General features: G+C 39.9%; 1 protein-coding gene across 1 annotated transcript in view; it reads right to left on the bottom strand.

Annotated features, from left to right (window-relative positions):
• The window catches only part of Ttc8 (tetratricopeptide repeat domain 8), an 86,498-nt gene that overhangs the window by 53,241 nt on the left and 16,054 nt on the right, over positions 1 to 17,203 (bottom strand). The gene's annotated exons all lie outside the window — the stretch shown is intronic.

Raw genomic sequence — 17,203 nt, 5'->3', positions numbered from 1 at the left:
CACCAACACGATGTCAGACGAAGCCTTTTGTCCCCAGAACACAAGCTTTTTTACCTTAACTTTTGAATTTTCTTTTTTATTTTTTGTTTGGTACCAGGGCTCAAACTTATGACCTTGCGCTTGCTATGCAGAGTCTTATACCACTGAGCTGTCTCCCCAGCCCCTGAATTTTCCATATCTATAGTTTTTGTACACAATAGGTATCCAAGAAATGCTGGTTGACTTAAACCAAAATCAAGTTCTCTTGATGCTAATCAGCTAATCAACACTGGCGACCCTGTGATCTAGTCAGAAAACCTGCTGGAGTATGAGAGGGGAAATAGAAAAGGTAATTTAGAAATCTAGGGCCAGGGAGATGGCTCAGTGGAATAAGCACTTCCCTGGCAAGCGCAAGGGCCTGAGTTGAATCCCTGGTTCCACAAAAAGAAAAAAAAAGAAAAGAAATCTAATCTGGAAAATATTAGCTTTGCTTTAAATGGACAAATTCAATGTAAAGACACATACACTTAATGTTCTTATTAAACATGAAATTGCTTTACCAAAAATTGTTACCTGTATGCTTTGCTACAAAATAGAAAGACCGAAACAAAAGGATAGAAATAGAAAATAATAAGGCTCAGTTTCCTGTGGAGAATTTGAGGAGAAGGCAATTCTTGAAACAGCAGCATAGATTTGACTATGTGAATTGAAGAAACAGCAAGGGAAACTGGAGGGGATTAGACTCAGGGTATTACAGCTCTGGTTGTGAAGCTGGCAGAGGGGGTTAGACAGGAAAGGATGGGTGACACAGAAGGTCCACTAAGCCCTCATAAAGGACCCAAGACCTGGGGCCTGGGATAGGGCTGCACAGCACAGCACCTGCCTGGCAAGCACAATGTCTTGAGTTCAATTCCTAGAACCAAAAGAAAGAAAGAAATGTCCAGCAGAAGAATCCAACACTTAATCAGTGAGTCGATATTCACTGATACCTCCTCATTACCTAAAGGACATCAGAAGCTAAGCTCGACTAGAAACAATAAGGTTAAAACAAGCATTATAATGTTCTCGAAAACATTCTTAGTCAACTAAGCAAAACAACACATGGTGAGTGGGTGACGACTTAGTTGAGAAAATAGATTTACAGAAATTGTAAAGCAAAGACCCTTTTGTGAACTAAAGAAACTGGAATGCATATTTGTACATTTTGTAAAAAGAAAATAAAAATGCCATGCTTCCATCTATGGGGGAATAAAATAGGCTGCCTTTACAATATATTTGAATTCTTAAAGTAAAATTACATTGGATTAGATAATTGTTTTTTGGCTCGTACTCTTCTGGTTGAAGTTTACAGGAGTCTTAACAGATAACTTATGACAAAATGTTGCACATGCTATGTATGAATTTAACACAGTTAAACGAAGATGTTATGAACTCAACTAATTTGTTTGTCAAAAGAAAATCTACCCTAATTGGAAGCTCATCCCAATGTGGGAGTCACAAAAGTATAAAACAATCTGAGGTTTTCACTCCAAAAAGATCAGGAAAGATGCCAGATCTATAGAGCTATTCTCAGGGAAGCCATCACTGTTTCAGGCTAATGGTTTAATTTTACTTCAAAGAGGGACATAAGCAACCCTGATATATCTAAAATCTCCACAGTGTATAATGCCCTGCAAATATCTGATAGCCTTAAATTTTCTTTTCTCAAGACTTGAGTGGATAAAAAGGACTGAAGCATCTTTTGGTGAAACAGTAAAGCAGGACCTGGCCTCCTGGCCCTCCCTCAGAGCTCCTGTGTGCCAGGTCCTGAGAATACAAAGATTCACAGTTCTAGTTCCAATAAAAAAGAATTTCATTCTAATGTGGTGGAGGAGAATCTAATAATAAAAATTACTTTCACCTGTAATAACAGCTGTTGGGAGGCTAAGGCAGGAGGACAGCAAGTTCCAGGCCAGCCTGGGCAACTTAACAAGACCCTAAAACTCAAAAAAAAAAAAAAAAAAAACTTAACAAGACAAAAAAAAAAAAAAAAAAAAAAAAAAACGGTTGGAAAAGTAGTTCAGGGGTAGAGCATATTCCTGGCATGCATGATGCCGGGATTCAATCCCCTGTACTGAAAAAAATGAAAAGAAGTATATTATGGGAAGAAACAGGAAAGGTAGCCAGCCGGCAAAGGGAAGGAAAGAAGAGACGGCTCTGTGGCCATGCCAAGTGCCTAGGAAGGCAAAGGCTGCCAGCTCGAGCTCACGGTGCCTGGAGACTGCTCAGGAGTTTAAAACAGCTGAAGAATCAGGTTAACGAAAGGGGCCGTCAGAGGGCAGGGCTAGAGAAAAAGGCAGAGACCAGATGATAAACTCAGGTTGCCGCAGCCACGTGTGAGGGTTTCATCCTGACAGTGAGGAGCCCGGGAAGCTTCGAGCAATGATTTGGAATCTTGGCTAAACCAACTTTTTAAAATTATGATCTTAATAATTAGGTATCATTGATATATTTGATTATTAATCATCCATGCAAACATTGTATTTTTAACTATTTTATTAATCATCCATGCATATATTTTATTTTTAACTGTAGTCCAATCCATCATGCTCCCTGAATCCATCTCCCTTCAAACCCCTCCAGTGTCAAGGAGGTTCAAATTTTTATATATTAGGCTAAGCAAAACATAGGAAAGTGAATCTACTGTCCCTTCCTTGCCAAGTGAGGAAGTATCTAAGAAGTCAAATAGGAACATCTTTAATTTTTTTTTTTTTTTAACCTGGAGGTGGAACTCAGGCCCTTGGCTTGCCAGGGAAGCACTTATTCTACTGAGCTATATCCCCAGCTGCTCTTTAAAAATTCTGTAAGAATCTCCTTTTTCAAAAAGCTAAAGAGATTCGTATGTGTCCATTTCTAAAATCTAATTCTTAAGAAATGGGGATAATGATGTGAATGTTTGGTATTGAAAGATCTGTAATAAACCAGATCTGGCAGCGCACGCCTGTAATCCCAGCTACTCAGGAGGCTGAAGCAAGGGGATGGCAAGCTCATGGTCAGCCTGGCAATTTAGCAGGACACAGTCTCAAAACAAGGTCAAAGGGCTAGGAAGATAGCTCAGAGGCACAGCGCCTGCCCGGCAAGTGCAAGGTGCTGAGTTCAATTCCTGGCACCAAAAAATAATAAATAATAAAAAAGGGCTTGGTTCAATCTCAAGTATCACACACACACACACACACACACACACACACACACAGAGCAATAATGTATACTTGAACCATTACTCAATTTAAAACTTTAGCAGAGTTTGAGAAAAATTAGTATTGTTGATTTTTCTTCTACACTAACAAAAAGTGACCTTGAAAGTTATACCACTGTTAGAGTACACACTGGGCAAAATTTAAAAAAAAAAAAAAAAACCTCCTGGCAATGTTAAAAAATTTGGAGATTTTAATGGAAACAGCAGATGGGGCTTTGCTTTAAAATATATTTTTTTAATTTTGGAAATGAGCCAAGTAGGTTTTGCAGCCCTAAAATTTTCTGCCTATTTTTTTTTAAAAAAGCATATTAAAGTACATACAGTAATTTCAAATGTTCCCTTGAATAGAAATGGTTTGCGAGGTGTGGTGGTGCAAGCTTGTAATTCCAGCATTCATGCAGCTGAGGCAGGAGGATCGCTGTGAGTTCAAGGCCAGCCTGGGCAACACAGTGACTTTGAAGCCAGCCTGTACACATAGCAAGACCCTATTCACCCCCACCCCCAAAAAACAAATTGTTTCACCACATATATTGAACTTAATAAATGGTAGGATCACACACTTTTAAAATAAGTAGTCACTGATGTAAATGTACTTGAGTATTTTTGTATTAAAGTACCCATAAAGCTTGAAAAATAAAAGGCATATATTTTCCCAATTATAACTATTGTATCAATTATTTCTTTGTAGCTATAAAACATACTCCCATCCTATTCATCTATTGAGTTAAATCTCTGGACATTCCTCTTGAGGCAAATACCTGCCAATTAACATCATGAAAATATTAACTAATTTGTTCTATGCTTTGTAACATCAATGTAATTTTACTTATAAAACAAACACATGAAGATGTAAAGATTTTACTGGCTGGGTAAAACATGTTTAAATTATCCTGTTCATTTAATACAGAATGCAAGGCCAGAAGTTTAAGGTATATATAAAACAATTTAGATACTATTTTAATAATAATAATCCCAAAAGAACAGTCTGTGTGCTCTAACTCAGACATCATGAAAATCAGTACAAATATTTCACTCTCTGACTACTTTACAAAAATGAAAATTTATGTACAAGATATTGAATTGCTATTAAAAAGCCTCATTTCTACAAAAAAGAAGAGACTTAACAGTGTGAATGAGTGGACTCAGAAGAATCTACCCCATCTTGTACCTATTTAGGTCTTTATCCACTGTGTACTAAAATCTATGGAATAAAAAGGTGTTCATGGACGCTCCATATTTGTTTCCAACTTTTGAATGCCATTTACACTTTTCCAAACATACCTACAATGCATACTGCTGGTATTTTAATTGAATTTTAAATAAAATCTTTCAAAATTACTGAGAACAAAGATGCTTATTTATAACTTACATCCTTCTTGAATGACCTGTATATGCGAAGCAAAACGTAAGTTTTGCACAGAATTCCGTTTGTAAATCGAGATTACAACCCTTCAAAGGACAAATATCACCCTTTGAAACAACAGAATGCCACACCTCAGCCCCTCTATACTTACACAAGCCTCCATAAGAGTGCTCTGAAAATTGCTTTCTATTATAAAGATTTAATAATTACGCCTATAAATTTCATGCAAGGTTCAAATCGTTCATCTACACTGTTAGTGTTCTAGCTCGCTCACTCGGTGTGGAGGACCACCTGAGCAGCTCTCCTTGAAAGAAGATTGTCTCCATTTTGACTGAGCCTGACCCTACTTCCTCGTATTGTTGTGTACAGAGCTGGCTAGGACTTCTGTTTATCCTTCAATTGGCCTTAAGCAGTGTATATTGGTCTAGCCGAGGTGCTGGTGATAGTCTTTGAAGGCGGCATGCGTGTTTCCCTGGTAACCTATACCTGCTGCTCTCTAATGTGAGCCGGGTGGAGACAGGACGGTAGAGCTAATGCTCTGCGCCACCAGCTGGGATGGAGCCTCAAGACAGAGGCCATGACTTCCTGGGGCTTGAAAGGCTACATCAGAGCTGAAGCACCAGACTGACCAAAACATTAGATACTATATAATGCAGATTACTCTCTCTGTATATCCTCTCTGCATATGGCAGAGGTAAATTTAGGCCACCCACCTAGCTCAGCTCATAGTAGTCTCTTTCCCACAGTTCTCAGTCAATCCTCAAGGCACTCCCCCACTGAATAAAACTGGGCGAGGCCCTGGGTCACTCTCTTGGTTCCAGAAAGCCATCTTCATGGCTGGACTTAGAGCCCCTTGACTCCCCAATGATTGAAGATATAATTTAGTGTCTTTATTTTCACCATGGGTTGCATTGTAAGTGGTAGATTGGAATCAATTTGATGGAATTCCAATAACGTAACTTTGGGATTACAAATAGTGGCTTCTTGGACAAGACAAGGACCTGGAAGTGTCTCCTACAACTCAGCAGTCCAGCACCAGGCCACACTTAAGCTCTCTAATTTTTGCACTGTGCCTTCCTTGTTCCTAGACCCTCCTAACTAAAAGCTCCACTGGCCAGGGGTACCCCTAACCAGTCCTCCTCTCTCCCAGGGCTTCCTCCTGACTCAGTCCATTGTATCTTACGCAGCCAGCCAATCTCTGGCCAAGCGCCATCCATAAACAAGTTGGTTTGGCAGATGGGTCTGTCTAGCCAGTGTCCCTCCCCCCTTGCTTCCACACTGTGGCACATTCCTCCCTCTCCAAGATGACAGGTCAGTTAAAAGCAAGACTTTCCCAAGCAGAGTTGTGCCCCTACTCAAGATCTACTACCCTAGGGCCAGTGAAATAGCTCAGCAGACTAAGCATCTGAAAGTGCAGGGACCAGGGTTCGAGCCTGGGTACCTCATGCCTTACCAGCCCTGCCCTCAGTCATGCTGAGCCAGCGATGGTCTGAGTGTGGTGGCACACGCCTGTAATCCTAGCGCTGGGGAGGCTGAAAACAGGAGGAGCACTATGACTCCAAGCTAAGTAGTGAGACTCTGTACCAAATACATAAAAAAAAAAAAAAAACCAAACCAACACTACTAACCTAGTCACAGTCTTTCCAGACAGGTGTGGCTATGCTGCCTGCCTCCTCTGCTCCCTTGCTATGCCCATGGTTCTCCTTGCCTCCTTCATTCTTATCCATCAGGTCATTTTCTCTCCTTTCTATTTAAACCCCAAGTCTTAGAACATTAGTTCTACAAGGTTATTCATAAACACTAAAGCATTGGAAATAGTTATTTACAGAAGAAGGTATAGAATGTCTTTCTAACACAACTAATTATGCAGCAGATTTTCTAATCTATGGCAACGAATGACTAAGCAGCTGGAATAGTAAACTAAAGCATTCTCTAAACTAAAGGCTGCAACTCAACCTTTACCTGAGATACTGGCAAGTCAGGAGCTGGTTCCTGGAAAGCATTAAGAAAGCAGTAAACTTTTGTTAAGAAATGGAATTTCATGGGCTGACCAAATAACTCAGTGGATTAAAGCATCTGCAAGCAAGCTCAGGGGTCAGGGGTTCGATCCCCAGGCCTGCCATGCCAGCCCCGTCTTTGGGGTACGCTGAGACAGCAATTGAGACTGGGTGTGGTGGTGCATACCTGTAATCCCAGCCTTTGGGAGGCTGTAAGCAGGCGGATCACTATAAATCCAATCTAGTAGTGAGACTCTGAAAACCCTGTAGACCCTTCCATAAAAAATAGAAAAAAAAAAAAAAAAGAAAGAAAGAAAGACAGAAATGGAGCTTCTAAAATAAAAGGTCTTGAATGACAAACCAAGTATTTGTTCATGAACTCAACTCATTCACTAAAAATCTAAATATTAACTTTACTCTTTCTAGCAAAGTCTCAAAGGTTCTATAAAACTGATGTAGAAGAATGCTAAAGAAGAAGGCTAATTTTTCTCTGATCAGAAAATTCTAATTAATCTGACCTCATTTAGAGCACAAAGAAGAGGCATCCTCATTTGTTCAATGAAGATAAACCATTTTCATAATTTTCAGAAATTATGAAAATTTTCTAACTATACCAAAGAAATACTGCCTTAGATTCAAAGTTAAGTTCATGGTGTTTAAAACACTCAAATTTCAGTCACTGAGGGCAGAGAATGAAAATTCAAATAATATAAACCCTACTATTCCACAAATTGAATTAGTGGGTGATAATAATTTAGTTTAAACTGTAATGTCTGCTAAAAGATTTTTATAAATATACTACATAATATAAACTAGCATCAGGTGCTGGTAAACTCAGTATCTGAGGTTTTCTATCTAAATTCTATGTAAACCTACTGATTAAAATGATCGAACTTACAATGCATTCATTTATAAGACATCTACGCTTACACCTCTAGGCACAGCACCTTCTGAGAACTTAACTATGTTTTTATTGGAGAAACTACTAAGAAATAGAAAAAGAGGGACCCCCGATGCTTTTTTTCAGAATTGTTTCTCATGCAATCGCCATGAGAGGATAATTTCCTTAGTATGATACACGGCAGGAACATGAAAGTAAAAGACTAAGCAGTGCTAGAAGGGAGGACCTCAAAGAGTGGGTTTAGGAAAGATCCGACACGGAACTAAACACAAGATTGTCATGAAAGGATACAGCAGTGGGAGAGATTCAAAACTATTACACATAAAAAAGGATCTGAAAAAAGTATAGATTTGCTAAACACAGATAGGAGATGCAAGAAATAGCCGTTCCTGCTCCCAGCTTACAGGTCAGTTTAGTCCATTATTTTATCGGTTACAAAAACCATCTGTAATGCAAGTGGGTATGATATCAATTTTACAGACAGAAAACAAACTCAAAGATGTTAAGTAATTTGTTCCAGTCAACCAAGTGGTCGTGAGAAGCCGGCGCTCTCTTTCCACCAGGTTCTCTTAAGTAAAACAAACAAATAAACAAAAGAGCATGAGTTGGAAATAAGGCAGGACTGCATAAGTCTGATTATCAAAATGGGGCAAAGAATTTACCAGTGGTAATTATAGACAGTGCTTGAAGAAGAAAACAGCTAATGGAGACAAAAAACACTGATGCTAAACAAGAGCTAGGTGCTTGTTATTCTGTGAGTGGCCGGGAGATTCCTCCAGTGACCCAAACTGAAAGCAGCAGTTCAGCCTCGCAGGATTTTATCCACTGATGAAAGGCTTTGGGATCACTCTGTCTTCTTCTCCTGCCCCTCAGGAATACACCAGTGACTGCAGTCAAGAGTAGGTAGGAAAGTAATGAGAAAAAAACATGAGAGGCCTACAGCATGGGGGCCGTGGAGACGGCTGAGGTGTACAACCAGCGTCTAGAAGGGTGGGAGGCCGGAAACACATTAATTCCACAACACACTCCTAGAGTCAGACACCCAAGGTGCCCAACACAGTCTGGGGTGAAAAGTGCATAAGTAAATAAATTATAATACAAACAGTTCTATATGCACATGATGGAAAAAGTACAAGCAGAAGACATGGGCAATAAGAAAGGACTCAGAGACAAGGAAGTATCAAATGCCAGCGATTTATGAACTCTACTCTACCACTGCCCCATCCTGGCGCTGGACAGCTCTCTCATAATGCTCGCCAGGCTTCCAACAGGAGGTTCTGGGCTTCATCCTCAGGAGCTACTCAAGGCATGACCTTGAATACCCATGCGCCTTCCAGCACCATCTCAAATTAAAGCAATTACATCTATTACCCAGGATTCTTTTAAGGCCTAATAATAAAACCTGGCCTTTTAAATAATGCTTTATGTGTTCAATCCCCAACGTATGAAAAAAACACTTCGTAACTGTCATATGTGCTGTCAAACTCAAGGGGCAGTTTAATGGACAAGCACCACCCATCCAGCCCCCTTCCAGAACTCAGAACTGACTCCTGGTTGTAGTGGATCAAACTGAAACTTCCCTCTGAGTCTCCTCCAAAGTGGGCGGGAGTGCTGAGATACCTCAGGGGTCTAAAGCACCAGCTTAGGCAAGCTTTGGCGAGTGCAGGGACCATGGTTCAATCCCTAGCACCACATTTCACGCCAGCCCCGCCCTCAGGGTAGACTGAGACAGCCACAAAAAAAAAAAAAAGAAAGAAAAAGAGGACCTGAGAAGTAGAATGCCACTGTTGGGGCTGTGGATTTGGCTCCGCAGTTAAACACTTGCCCAGCAAGCTGGAAGCCCTGGGTATTGGTGCTCAGGACCAAAAACAAAAAGTAAACCTCTCCTAAAAGACAATTCAAACCCCTCCCTCCAAAAATACAATGAAATCAAAAAAGACCAAAAACAAATAAGGCAACTAGAATGCCACTGATGGAACCAGCCTGAACTCATTAGCATCAACCTCAGCTCCCAGTTTACTTCCTCCCTGCCCCCCAAGGGTACACAGGCTGCTAGGACTTCAGAGAATTAACTCTCCAGATACTTTCGAATGCAGCTTCTTAATTGCCACCAATATTTACTCTGGCTAATGAGCTTTACTCTGAGACCACTGAGTTGTTACTGAGAATTCAGTTACAAAAGCAAGAAAAAATATCTGTAAGCAAACAGAGAAATGGATTGATTTCGGGAGATTAAGTGACTAAGCGGCCAAGGGGGAATGTAATCTATAAATTCAGTAGGAATGACAGTTCGCTGTAGAAATACTTCAGTACATATAGAATCAAAGGATTAAATGTAGGTAAGTCTCTATGGCCCCAGAGAGGAAATAAATTAGGTAATTGCGCAAAGAGATGTTTTTTCGGCTTGGATCACCAAATCGTTGTCTCCACTGACTGCAAACATACTGGGGAGAACTGGTTTCATATCTTTCATCTACACCAGTAGTTTTCAGCCCTTTGTCCATCTTCAAATTATTTACAATAATAGCCCCGCTTCTCTAGAGCATCTCTCATTAGGAGTAGAGATTGGGGAGTGAATTAGAAAAAGCTCTAACATACTGGTACCAGCTCTCACATTTAATAATTGGAAAGGTCTATCAGCAGTCTACCCCATCATGAAAACATATTGTCTTTTAAATTACCCCCTCCCCACAACCTGAAAAATCACCAGGCAGCCTGTAATTTTTAATTACAATAGAGCTAAAAAAAAAAATCAGGACTGGTTCTAAAGCCCTGAATCTGACATATGGAACACGAAGAACAATAATCAGATTAAGCAACTAATCAGGATGAACACCCTGAAATGCAGAAGCAAGCATTCCTTCTAGGTCACATCGCTTGAGAGGACTGATGTGTAATTCCTGTCTTTTATATCCAATAACATTAGGGCACAATTTAACAACCACTTTGAAAAATAGGCAATGCTGCTCTTTGGATTGGTTATCCTTACCACATAGTACTTTACTTAAAAAGGGACACTATGATAAATTAACCTGCTATCCTCTTTCTTTATTCTGTTTTTAAAAAGTATTTATTTACTTATTTATTTGGTACAGGGTCTCACTACACAGCTTGTACTCACAGTGATCCTCCTGTCTCAGCCTCCCCAGCACTGGAATGACAGGCATGCAGGGGATCGAACCCTGGTCCTTGCCCTTGCCAGGCAAGTGCTTACACTGCTGAGCTATCTCCCCAGCCCCTTTCTTTATTCTGAACAGATCCAAACTTTAATACCCTTGTTGTTTAGGGACCTGACCCTCCATCCCTCAGTATTCTGTATCCATTCCTGCAGAAGTTTTCCCTATCAAAAAATATTGTTATCACAAAGTATAAGAAGTAAAGCCATGCTGTTATGTTGAGCTGGAGGGGACTCAGGTCAACAACTTCTGACATTGCCAGTGAAGCAGAAGACCCAATACTATTATGGACTACTGGACTCTTCTGGAATATTTTGCTGAGTTCACACACCTATAATATTCAAATAATGGAACTAAACAAAAGAAGGGGATACAGATGAATGTCCATTTTGTATCTGTGTATTCAACATGGTTAGGATAGACATATAGTTACATTCTCTTAATTCAGTGAATAGAGGGATTTGTTCTAATAGTGTTTGTAAATAGGATATCATGTCTGCATCTTGTACAGCAATTAACCACTAGGAAGACAGGTTGCAATGTGTTAAGTATCAAAACTGTCCTACCAATTTGGTTTCAAACTGTCTCACTGCTATTTGTTTATCAATAAAATTATGGGGAAAAATAAAAAATAAATTCTTAAAAAAAAAATTGTTATCCTCAACCTACTTGAGCTCATTTGTGGACAAAGAAAAATATACTGCTCTAGAGAAATATGCTGTTCTATGGTAGTATAGTATCCCTCTCTGGCTAGTCTGATTATCTTGACTTTGGCAAGAACCAAAAAGAAATCAAACCCACTGTCCTTGCAGAAAACACAAGACACTAATTAAAGATTTTTTTTATAATAGTACCAAAATAGTAACCTTTAAAGGGGAAACAAAGGCAGGCAAAGCAGTCTTAGAGACAGGTTTTAGCAATTAGCCTAATGCAGGAAATGGTTTCTTTTAGAAGCTCCGTAGCCCAGTTTACAAGAAGATTAACAAATCAAATCACTCCAGTGAGGTTCATATCTTTCAGCCAAGCCAGTGGTTTTCAGCCTTTTCTACAAAACCAAAGGGAAAAATACAAGTATTAAAAGCTACCACTTGTTTTCTGGAGGAGGGAAAAAAAACAGAACAAAAATGTTGCACTCAAAGAAATATTTTCATTTCCTTGCTCGCCCCCCCACCATGTATCCAGGCTCCAAAGCACCTCATTCATACCGAAATCAGTTTGGTGGTATACAAATAACATTTCAAATAGTTGGAAAGAGGAAGTAACTAAAACGGGGGAGGGCTGGGGATACAGCTCAGCAGCACAGTGCCTGCCTGGCAAGTCTTGAGTTTGATTCTCAGTACAAAAAATAAAATTAATAAATAAGTAAATAAATAAAAATAAAAATAAAATGGGGAAAGTCAGTAAAGACCCATGAGGCAAAAGAAGCACATGAAGATAAACCAGCTAACCTTGGGCCTGAGGACTCACTACTCCCCTCCGATCACACTTCTATTAACTTTTCATGGATTGTGAATCTTCCCATCATTTGATTCTCACCACTGCAACAATCAAAGAACCATAATAAATACCAGAGATGGCAACTATTATTAGAAACACTCTCCCAGCCTACCCAATTGGGGTGGCACACGCCTTTAATCCTCAGTACTGTGGGCAGCTGAGGCAGGAGGATCACAGGTACAAGTCCGGCCAGGGAAACTTAGTGACTTTATGAAAAACTGTTGCAATATAAAATATTTTAAAAGACAATAATATGCAATGTATTAATTATTGTGACTGTCCTATGAATCTGCTTTGAAACTGTTTCATTGCTATTTTATCTTTATCTCATTAAAATGAATAAAAAACTTAAAAAATAAAAATAAATAAATAAAATATTTTTAAAGGAGAGAGGATGAAAGCCCTGGGTTCAAAGCCCAGTATCATGGGGTGGGGGTGAAGGATCTTCTGGAGATATTCAGGCAGAATTTTCTTTTCTTGTCCTTCTTTTTTTTAATGTATTTAGTATAGGGTCTCGAGGGTCTCACTACACAGACTGGACTCATAGTGATCCACCTGTGTTCAGCCTCCCAAGCACTGGGATTACAGACGCGCACCACCAAGCCCAATCTCAGTTGCCATCTCAGTGCGTCCCGGGGGCGGGGCTGGCATGGCACACCGGGGATCGAACCCCTGGCCCTGCCTCTGCCTAAGCAGGCACATTAATCGGCTGAGCTATCGGGCCGGCCCGTCAGGTGGAATTTTCTACACTGACTTTTCCAAACTGACTTTCCAAAATTTCCAAAACAAGAAAGGAACTAGAATGTCCATAATGCAATTACATTTATTTGAAAGGTAAATATACCTTTGAGAATGTACTGAGATGGCTAGTGTTAATAATTAATGGTGAGGAGAATTCAAAGACCAGGCAGCTATAATTATCTCCATAGGCTGGCACATAAGAGCAACTCCATCGAAACACATATATGAATATAAGCAACACACTCCACCTCACGCTCCGGACTGGGGGGGTCCGCTCATTTTGACCTAGTTATGAAAATGGCAGGCTTTCTTACAACTTGGGGTACTGGGAGTATTTCCAACATGAAATCACAAGTGGGTAAGAAATACAGGAACTGGTGCTTAGAGCTGGGAATAGCACACTATTTAAAGTTGGATTAAGGAATAACTAAAGTAAATGACTCCTATAAACTTTTCAATAGTCCTATCCAGGTACCACAAGCCTGCTTCGGTAAGATTGTTTCAAGTTAAAAGTCTATTCCTGGTAAAATGATGCTCATTACCCCGGCAATATATGTAATTTATCCACAAATAAGCTACTTTAACAAAACAAATATCAGCATTATTAGAAAGGAAAAAGAATAATGTAAATTTCTTCAAAATCTGGTACCGATTCTCTTAGTCTAACTCTGGATATTCATCCAGGTTAAACATAATCCCTGCTCATAAAAAGCAAAACAGTAACAACAAATAACATTTCTATGGCATTAGAAATTACATTGCGAAGTATTATTTCAAATCTACCAGAAATAGGACAATGAAATAGGCCAGGACCTAATAAGATCTATTGTCATAATGGTGTTAACGGTATTAATGGTTATCCAATGTCAATAACATTATTTCTCAATACGCTGTGTCTTGTTTTCTTCATCATTATTATTAAAATCATATTCCACCAAACAAATCGAGTAAATCTCAATCTTTTAAGAAACACACCAAGCCCTAATAGGTGCTACACAAGAGACCTCATGAAAGGACCTAAGGTTGTATAGCAACTTCTATGAAAGATTTCTCAAGGGCTGGGGAGCTAGCTTGGGGGTCTAAGTGCCTGCCTGGCAAGAGCAAGGACCTGAGTTCGATCCCCTGGAACCCCAGGCATGCCCTTCTGGCCCTGAGACAGGAGCATCACTAGGAGTCCAAACTGTGTGGCAAGACCCTGTACCAAAAAAAGATTTTCAACAAGAACTTAATTTGTTCTATTTTTCCTAGATAAAAAGAAAAGAGCTAAGATCTCTTCTGCTACACCCCTTAACAACAAATATAAAGTGCTGCTTTACCTATTAATTTCCCAAGTGACCTCTCTCCACAAGGTAACAGAGAGAGATTTGTCCTCCTATCTCTCTAAAACAATGGTCAGGGGTCCAGTAAGTTGCAGAACTATAGGCTTGGTTAAAATTAGGTAGTTTTTTCCTGCAGAACTTCTTAGAGGTTTTAATTCAAGTATACAGCTATGTCAAAATTACTTAACACTACTCTAAAATCTTTTTAAAAAGGTACAGGAGATGGAAAAATATACTGAGCAAAGTTCTCAAAACTGGGCCACATAGGGGCTGGGGAGATGGCTCAGTGGAATAAGCGCTTCCCTGGCAAGTGCGAGGGCCTGAGTTCAATCCCCGGTTCTGAAAAAAAAAAAAAAAACCAAAAAAAAAAAAAAAAAAAAAAAAACTGGGCCACAAACATGAGCCAAAGAAGCAGCACATTTTAAGTCTTACTAACTTTATTTTTGGAAAATATACATCACTTTGTGTTTCAGTCTCCATTTGTAAAACTAGGTAAAATAGTACCAACTGCTAAAATGGTTGAAGATTAGACGAGAATATAATAAAATGCTCTTAGCCAAGCTCTTAGCTGTTATTTTCTTCTGCTATTATTTTTATTAACTACATTTCTAAGTTATTCTCAGCATTAGAAATAACACATTAGGGGCTGGGGAAGATAGCACAGAAGTCTAAGTGACTGCCTGGCAAGCGAAGGGACCCAAGTTCAATCCCAAATATCGCATGCCATACCTGACATGGAACCCCAGGGGCACCCTGCTGGCCACCGAAACCTGAGTGGTGGCACACATCTGTAATCCTGGCGCTGGGGAGCCTGAGACAGGAAGATCACTACAAGTCTGAGCTGTGTTGTGAGACCCTGCACCAAATAAATAAATAAAATATTTTTTTAAAAAATACATGTAGCATTATGGGAAAAAAATGACAAAAAAAAAAACATGTAGCTTACGAAAGTGATGTCTAGTAAGCAGTAAGCACATGATTTAAAAAAAAAAAAAGAACATGGAAATAATCACATAAAAAGTCTGGAATACAATGCCTAGTACAAATGAAGACTCAATTTACAGCTGCAGAACGGCATGGAGCTATAGACTCAGGATGATATGACCTTTATTAAACAGTAACACAAATCCTGCTGCTGTGTCTACATTCCTCAATGTGAAATCATCTTCTCAGGCGACTAAGAAAGACATCAGACCGTTACCCTGGGGGTGGGCATGGGGAATCTATGGTAAATTAAGTTCCAAACTATTGAACTAATCAAAATGACGTTTCTTTTCTTTGGAAGTAGTTAGAGTCTATAGTATTCAGCTTAAATCACCAAAGAGACAATACACAGTTCCCAAATGCATTTAAGAAGGAAACTTTCTTTCACTGAACAGCTCTTGGGATCAGTGTTCTATAACCACTGAATAGAAACTAACCTAATGGGGAGGTCCAGTACCAGCCCAGGCCCTGGGGAGTATGTGGGAGAGCTTCCGGCTACCAGGCGCCAGCTGGACCTGCTGGTCCCAGCCCAGGTGCAGCTTGGGTGAAACCCTCTTCCACCCCTTTGGTACCCCCCACCACCACTCTGCAGCACACACACCCCCGCCCGCTGAGTGAGAATTTCTGCCGTGTTCTGGGGACCCCCAGATCCAGTCCTAGCCCAGGCCCCAGTGAGTGTGTGAGAGAGCAGCCTCTCCACCCTATCCCCTCCAGACTCAGCTCAGGCCTGGCATACAGGCCTGAGGTGAAACCCTGCAGCTGTAATCCCTGCAGAGAGAGAAGGGACAAAGCCACCCAGCTTTACAGGAGCAGAACATCTTGCCAGAGGGGCATAACAGGATCACTCCCAAGGTAGCAGCAGGAAGGAGCCAAGCACAGCAGCCAGAACCAAGCCAGGCACAGCTGGATAAATCCAAACTTTGTAGATCTGCACCTGAATTTCAGTAGGTGCTAAGGTTATAACTGCACCAAAGCTCTACAACAAAGGTCAGAAGACAGTGCTACACAAAATGAAAATGAGAAGGAGCAAAATGCAATCTCAGACCCCAAGCCTACCCATAACAAGTGCAGAGGACACTAACACAGAACAAATTGGGGACCACACAGCTGAAAGCAATGAATCAACAGCTTCTGAAATAAAGAAACAACTGCAGAAAGGTTAGAGAAACTCAGATTGGAAATGAAAAAAAGAAATCCCTAAATTAATAGCATCTGCTGTAAACAATCAAATGTAGAAACATATGAAGGAAAACCAATGCCCAACAAGAACAAGTGCAGACAAAACTTGCTCAGCTGAAATGTATGAATTAATAGCATCGATAGTAAATAAATAACAGCAGAAAGTTATAGAGGAACTCAGAGCAGAATTCTTTTCTGCTAGCTCAGCTGAAATGTATGAATTAATAGCATCCATAGTAAATAAGCAACAGGAGAAAGCTATAGAGGAACTCAGAGCACAATTCTTTTCTGAAATAAAAAAAGAATTCTCAGAACTCATAACATCTGAAGTAAAGAATCAACTACAGAAACACAGAGAGGAAACCCAATCTGAAAAAAATACTGCAGTAAAAGATTAATAACTGCTTTTTAAAAAGACATTGATAAAAAAAATAGAGGAGATTAGAAAAATGATGGAGTCCTTGAATGACAATACAGGAGAGAAATAGATCGCATGAAGCAGAGTCAAAGAGATATAGAGGAACTTAAAATTTCAATCACAAGCTTGCAAAACTTTTTCAGTGAAAGTGAAGACAGTTTCAGATTTTGAAGACACTAGTGCAGCTAGTGAAAAGGTAAGAAAAGATCTCTTAAAAACAATTAGGATGCAGGAAAAAATAATTCACCATTTACAAGATGATGAAAAGATGAACAATGTGAGACTAATAGGTATCAATGAGAAAGAAGGAGTCAATACAAAAGACGTTAAAAAATATGGGCAGAACTAATAGCAGAAGAGACCCAGTCCTAGCCCAGGTCCGGTGAGTGTGGGGAGAGCTTCCTGCAACCCTGC

The sequence above is a fragment of the Octodon degus genome, unplaced genomic scaffold (genome assembly GCF_000260255.1).
Source record: "Octodon degus isolate 3935 unplaced genomic scaffold, OctDeg1.0 scaffold00070, whole genome shotgun sequence".
Taxonomy (NCBI): domain Eukaryota; kingdom Metazoa; phylum Chordata; class Mammalia; order Rodentia; family Octodontidae; genus Octodon; species Octodon degus.
The sequence above is the reverse complement of the archived record's forward strand: the minus strand, read 5'-3'. Positions and strand labels throughout refer to the sequence as shown.